Below are 7,410 nucleotides of genomic sequence, written 5' to 3' on the forward strand. Positions count from 1 at the left end.
AGATGAACTTGAAATTTGAGGCCAAAATTGATCCTTACCGGACCTACTCCTTTGTTCAATTTTTAGACCTAAAAGCTTTAGGAAAACATTGGCCGCTACCTACGATCCAAAATGTTTTGAAGCCAAAAGATTCGAATTTTGATATATAATTCATCAATATAAAGACTTTTTGGATCGTGGATGGAGGCCAAGGTTAATTATTCCAAAAACAATTAATATTGTGGATAAATTTGACCAAAAATGACCAAAAATACAAATAATGTATATTTCAGGGGTCATAGCTTCATAAATTTAAAAGGAAGGTGCCAATAAAATATATTTTTATATTGATAGTATTGTCACAAGTATTTCTATGCTAAATTTGTAATTTATTGGCCCGATTTTAAAAACGTCAAAAATTTAGGGCTAATTTTAACCCTTTGTGAACCTTCTCCTTTTACACTTACGCCAGACGCGCTTTTTGTCTACAAAAGACTCCTCAGTGACGCTCGAATGATAAAAATAATGTTTAAAAGGCCAAATATAGTACGAAGTTGAAGAGCATTGAGGACCAAAATTCCTAAAGGTTTTGCCAAATACAGCGAATGTAATATATTACTAAGTTAGAAAATGCAAGCGCTCCCTCTACATGATCGACGGTTCTATTTAAGAACCGGTAACCTAGAACAGATCCTCACAGATCTATCCCAAAAAGTTTGGACAGCTCTATTGATTTATTTCATTATCTATTCTTTTAATTTTTATGATTTTATGTATTTTATTAAACTTTTTAATTTAATTAATTCACTTGCTTATTTATTTATATTTTTCTTATCTATTCATTAATTAATCAATTCTTTTTTTTATTTTTCAAAACCTTTTTTCTATATTATTTCACAAAAAATATAATGGGATATCGTTTCGTTATTGTTATTTTTATTTTATCATTACATTTATTGAATTAACGTGATTAACAGTTGTTTATACTAAAGTTTGCGACAACATTCACATATCTATACTAAACCAATTTATGTATCATCATATACGATTGTACCTGTCAGGTAAAATCGGAAATGGAAAACACTCCCCCATAAAGTAATCAATAAAACTGCGTGACCCATATATTTTACCTGTAAAATCCCCACTTTGAAAGCGATCATGGACCTGAGAATATGTTTCTGGTATTTTTTAACAAATATTTATGAAAGTGTTAGAAACATATTTCCTCATTGCTCAACAATTATATATACACACAATGTGGTATGATTGCCATTGAGAAAACTCTCCACAAAAGATAAAATAACGCTGAAATTAACAACTTTATCATGTATATGTCGTGTACAAGTTGCGATTTTGTACAGATTATAACGTGTACAAAAATATTGTACATGTTATAACTTGTATAATGCAAAAATACAAGTTATAACATGTACAAAAGTACCTCGTACATGTTATAACCTGTACAAAATATTGCTTAAAAATGGTTTTAACTTGTACAAAATCGAAAAATAAGGATATGTTTCTATTATCGTAACAGACGTTATTAACCTCAATAGTATTTTCACTTCTTTTTTATTATTCCTTCATGTTAGTGTGTTTTGTCCTTTTTTGGTATAGTTAATGGCCAGGGGTCGGTATTACGAAGCATTCCTAAGACCTGTCATAAAATATATCTTAGGACATATCTTATGATATATCTTAGAACATGTCTTATGATCACTGTTATGTCTTTCTATGGTCATATCTTTATTTGATGAATTATAATTATGAGTGTCCACTTTGAGGGTAATAGTAAAATAGTTTCATTCTAGTTAACACTAAAAGACATAAGAGGATAGCCAGGACAGATGTGTCTACAAATAAAATTGGGAATGCAAATGGGGTATGTGTCTAAAAAATAACAACACACCTATGGAGCAGACAACATCCAAAGGCCACAAAAACATGTTTTCAAAGTAGAGGATATATATTTAAAACATCAAAATGACATTCGCCTCATGCAATGATCTTATAGTTTATAAACAAAAATTAGTTATAAATTTACATAAGTGACATGCCGAAGGCCAAAAATGTTGAAGAGTAGATCCAAAGACATTGATTATGAAGCGTGGTCCAATGAAAACTATTTCAGCTCTCTCTTGCTTTTACAGAGTAAGCATATAAGACATTGTTTAAGTCTTTGCATGCTATACAAAGAGAGGGAGGAATATTTCCCAAAATTATTAGGCATTGTTCTTAAATTTTTTGGAAGAATTTAGTTACTAGAACTAGTATTTAATGTAATTGTCATTTAGAAAATGCACCCCAAGGGTGACTGGGGTATAGAAATATGGTCACTTGGTCTTCTCCCGACCGGCAGTAAAACGCTTGCCGAAGTGGGGCGTCCGTTTAGCTGTGCGGGATGTATCAAGTTCGCAGTCACGTCCAGTCAGAAGGGGGGCGTTAAATCCGATGCCTCGAGTAAAGAGAGTGCCACGCTCTTTGCACGTTAAGAACCCTTGCAACAACTCTTTGAGGGGTCCACACTTATTTAAGCCATGATGGACTGCATAAAACATACAATTACATGAAAACACATTTTGCCAATATAAGTCATGAAACAAATATTCCTGAAACTTTGTGATCATTCTCCTCTCCCATTTACTGTACCTTGACCTTAAATGTACATTTTATTTCATTAAGATTAATCTTAAATTTTGTACAAGTTAAAACCATTTTTAAGCAATATTTTGTACAGGTTATAACATGTATGAGGTACTTTTGTACATGTTATAACTTGTATTTTTGCATTATACAAGTTATAACATGTACAACATTTTTGTACATGTTATAACCTGTACAAAATTGCAACTTGTACACGACATATATATCACCGTACGGCCTTCAACCAAGAGTAAAGCCCATACACATAGTCAGCTTAAAAAATACATCGCCATATATTGCCGTTTTTGACTTTTTGAAAATTACAACACCTTTAATTATTGAAATAGTACTAATACTTTTGAAATGTCAATTTTAAGTGGGTAATCAAAGAAATCAAATTACACCCAAGCGATTTGTTGGCAAAATTTGACATTTCACTGTCATATATATAAACGGTTCTAATTGGTCGTAGTTTTCATATTTTCAGCAGTATATCTTGATAATATCTAACCTGCTCTTTTCCCAATAGTACCACATGTCATCTGTTGTTACTTAGGAATTGATTCTTTCAAGGTCTACACAGAAAATGATGATTACAATTGACAATATTCCTAGAGGTTACGATTTTTATTATTAAATGACTTGGTGTTTATGTGCTCGAAGCATTTTCTAAATTTCAACTGATAAAGTTAAATAATATCGTACAGTATTCCCCGTAAGTCATAAATGGTCTCATTAGTAATAATCCGCCCATCCCTTCTATAACCTTGTATTGTCAAAGATTTTAATTTCTGCATAGAATTTAAATCTTTGTAATTCATCAAATTACAAACAGATAAATAAAGGCAACAGTAGTATACTTTTAAAGTTCGAAAGTAATAAATCGATTGAGAGAAAACAAATCCGGGTTGTAAACTATAACAGAGGGAAACACATCAAATATAAGAAGAAAACAGCGAAACAACAGAAATACGAAAGTGCAACAAAAAACCAAACAACAATGTTACACACACAAAAACGAATTTTGTAGATAACAATTTCCATTTTCCTGAAATGGTACAGGACATTTTAAGAAAAAAATGGAAGTTTGAACCTAGTTGTTTTGTGGCTAGCCCAACTTCCCGCTCTCGTGGCAATGTTAAATGTAACACTAAAATGACAACATTGCATGACAGGACTACAATACAAATAATGAATACAAGATATATTATTTCAGGAAAAGTTTTTCGAATGGTTTAGTTTTTCAGATTTTTTTTTATGGTCGATCTATTGATTGATTGCTGTTTGCTTATCTTATCTTTAGCAGATATTACAAACATATTCAAGACGTACACATTGCCAATAAAACATGTGACCTGAAGTTCTGCAAAGACCTGGACGAAAGATAACATTTCGACTGCTACTAGAAAGAAAAGGGTATGTTGATGATGGCAATGGAAATAAAATATTGCCTTTGGTAGGGCTGTTGTCTCCTTGACACTTTTCCAATTCCATTCTCAATTTTAGGGCAACATGGTACTCTTCAAAACTTGTAGCAAAGGTTCTTTAACTTAGAAAGATCATGACACTACTCCAACAACTATATCAGCATGTAGATGATCTTATAATATTCTAGATTTTGGAGTGTGTGTTCGAGCAAGATCCCAAGTCAGGAGCCTCTGGCCTTTGTTAGTCTTGTATTATTTTTAATTTTAGTATCTTGTGTATAATTTGTTTAATATGGCGTTCATTACTATTCATTACTCATGACTGAACTAGTATATATATTTGTTTAGGGGTTAGCTAAAGGACGCCTCTTGTTGCGAGAATTTCTCGCTGAAATGAAGACCTACATGTATTGGTGACCTTCTGCTGTTGTCTGTTCTATGGTCGGGTTGTTGTCTCTTTGACACATTTCCCATTCCCATTCTCAATTTTAGCTTATCTTATATTGGAGAAATACTTTTGAAATTAGAATAACTTAAATCTATGAATGTCAATGAATGATTGTACTAACATGATAAACAATCAATATTACTACACCCCCTCCTTTCATGTTCAGCTATGTTTGTTAGTGTTGTAATTAAAGCTAATGGATTCTTTAACAATAAGGATAATTTTATAAATCATACCTACTGATTTAGTTTCTTTTTGTCGAATTACTGATTAAAAGGATGATGATTCCAACATAATCATCCATGCTTACCTGTGACAAAAACATGGTTAGATCTTTATAATACAAATGTTGTTTTTTTTTTAACAATAAGGATTATTTTCTATATTTTCTCTATATAATCAGTTACCTTGTTAATCTCTGTTCTATTCTTGTTTGTCAAGATAATTAACAGATGTAGATTTATCATGTATACTTTCTTTCGACGAAGACACGTTAAGATATTAAGAGAACAAATATATTCTCTAACAATAAGTATAATTATATATACAGTTATAGTTAAATAACAGAAACAATGTTCGATTTATAATGTGATTTTCTTGTGTTCTTGATTTTTATAATCATTTAAATATGTACATATTGTTCAACTCTTTTTGTCAAGATGAATGAAAAGATGAGGTCAGATCTTTAAACACAAATTGTTTACACTAAAATCAGCACCACACTTCAATTTAAGGTCGTAGTATACACTAATAAAACGTATTTACAAAAATACTGAACTCCAAGGTTAATTGAAAAAAGGAAAAATTACAAAATCAAACACTCAGTTATATCAACAAATAGAACTTATAGCAAATAAATGTTAAATTCTCGCTTTTGGAAAGACAGGATTTGCTTACCCTTCCGGAGCACATGAGATCACCCCTAGTTTTTGTTGGGGTTCGTGTTGCTAATTCTTTAGTTTTCTATGCTGTGTCATGTGTGCTATTGTTTGTCTGTTTGTCCTTTTCATTTTTAACCATGGCGTTGTCAGTTTATTTTCGATTTATGAGTTTGGCTGTCCCTCTAGTATTATTCGTCCCTCTTTCAAACGAAAATGATAAGTTAAAGCTGGTTTTATAGATAGCTCTATCTCCCTTTTCTACATCCCCTGTCTACATTTCCGTTATATTGATAAAATTAGGTGAGCAACTCAAAATGACATAATTAGTAAGTGATCATTATAGGGAGCCAGCAGCCTAAACTGTATAATTTGTCATACAAAATACAAGGAAATACAAAGATAGTAAGTCAGTCCACAGCACAAAATATGTTTTTAGCACAAATGTCATCATTATAACGGATACTTTACAGTATATTCAAGAATACATTAGTTGTCTTAATATGAAGTAAATTAACCAAATAACTGAACTCCAAGGTAAATTTAAAACGAATAGTCTCTGGAACAATTGGAAAAATCAAAAGCTCACACATCAAAAGACTGGATAACAATTGTCATAAACATGGCTTGGTACTTGCATTTCCATATGTAGAAAATGGAGGGCTTAAACCTGGTTTTAAAGCTAGCTAAACCCCTCTCACTTGTATGAACAAAATAGACATACTAGGTAAAATGTCAAAAATAGGGGAACAGCAGTCAACATTGTGTTGTAATCTTTATCACTATGAAAACAAACCAATATTTCAGCAAACATGGCAAAGAAAAACACAATGACATATAGACAAATCACAAACGCAAAAGGAGTAGGTTCAGTAAGACCCCTTTTTGGCCACAAAATATAGCAGTTTTAGAAAATTGTGAAAATGTAATCTTTAAGCTATATTTTGGAAAGTAAAATGCTTCTGCTACATAAATGTGTGCTGTTTTTGACAATACAATGCACAAATATCGCGTTCTAGCATCATTAAGTCATGCTAAATTACTGAAATTTTTTTTTTTTTTAGCATTTTGGTTAATTTTTAGACGGTTTCCGTCTAAAATGAAAGTGGCCGCATTCGTGTTCATTCATAATATTGAAATGTAAGTTGTATTTGATGATAATACAACACAAATATAAAGGTTGAGGATGAACACGGATGCGGCTACTTTCATTTTTGACAAAAACCATCTGAAAAGTGACGTTTTTTGGCATATTTGATAGATTTTTCATAATTAAGCTTGAATTAGAGCTTTTTTAATGACTAAATCAGTTAAAACCTTTCACATTAACTAATCGAATCAATTAACACTTAAGTGTTTAAAAAGTGTCCAAAAACTTTCGTTAGATGAATCTGAAATTTGAGGCCAAATTCGGCCCTTACCGGACCTACTCCTTTAAAGACAAGAACACAAAACATGACCATAGCACAATAACACAATGACGAGATGTATAAGTACCAAACAATGACAAGAGGATATTACAAAAAAATGGACTATACATACAAAATGTTTTTTAACACCGAAACATATCAAACAAAAATGTCTGAATTTTCAGATTTAAAATCTTGATAACTTGAATTGACAACGAAATAGAAAAATAGAAAAAAATGTCTGAGTTTTTAGATTTAAACACTTGATAACTTTACAACAAATTATGACATACAAAAAGGTTTCTGTTTTCAGATTTTAACACTTTTTGTTCTATTTTATTCCCTAAACCACAATTTTTCTGAATTTTTTGGTGTTAAAACTTTTCAACTTGATAGTTTGATTAGGGTTTCGTTCAAGTGTCATTGATGAGTCTTTTGAAGAATAATACCAAACAAAAATGTCTGAGTTTTCAGATTTAAACATTTGATAACAAAATATAACCAACAAAAGGTTTCTGTGGTAAGATTTTACCACTTGTTATTCTCTTCTATTCCATCAAGCCAATTTTTGTTCTGAATTTTTGGTGTTAAAACTCTTTAACTTTATTATTTGGGTAGGACTTCAT

Source organism: Mytilus galloprovincialis, chromosome 13 (assembly GCF_965363235.1).
Source record: "Mytilus galloprovincialis chromosome 13, xbMytGall1.hap1.1, whole genome shotgun sequence".
NCBI lineage: Eukaryota > Metazoa > Mollusca > Bivalvia > Mytilida > Mytilidae > Mytilus > Mytilus galloprovincialis.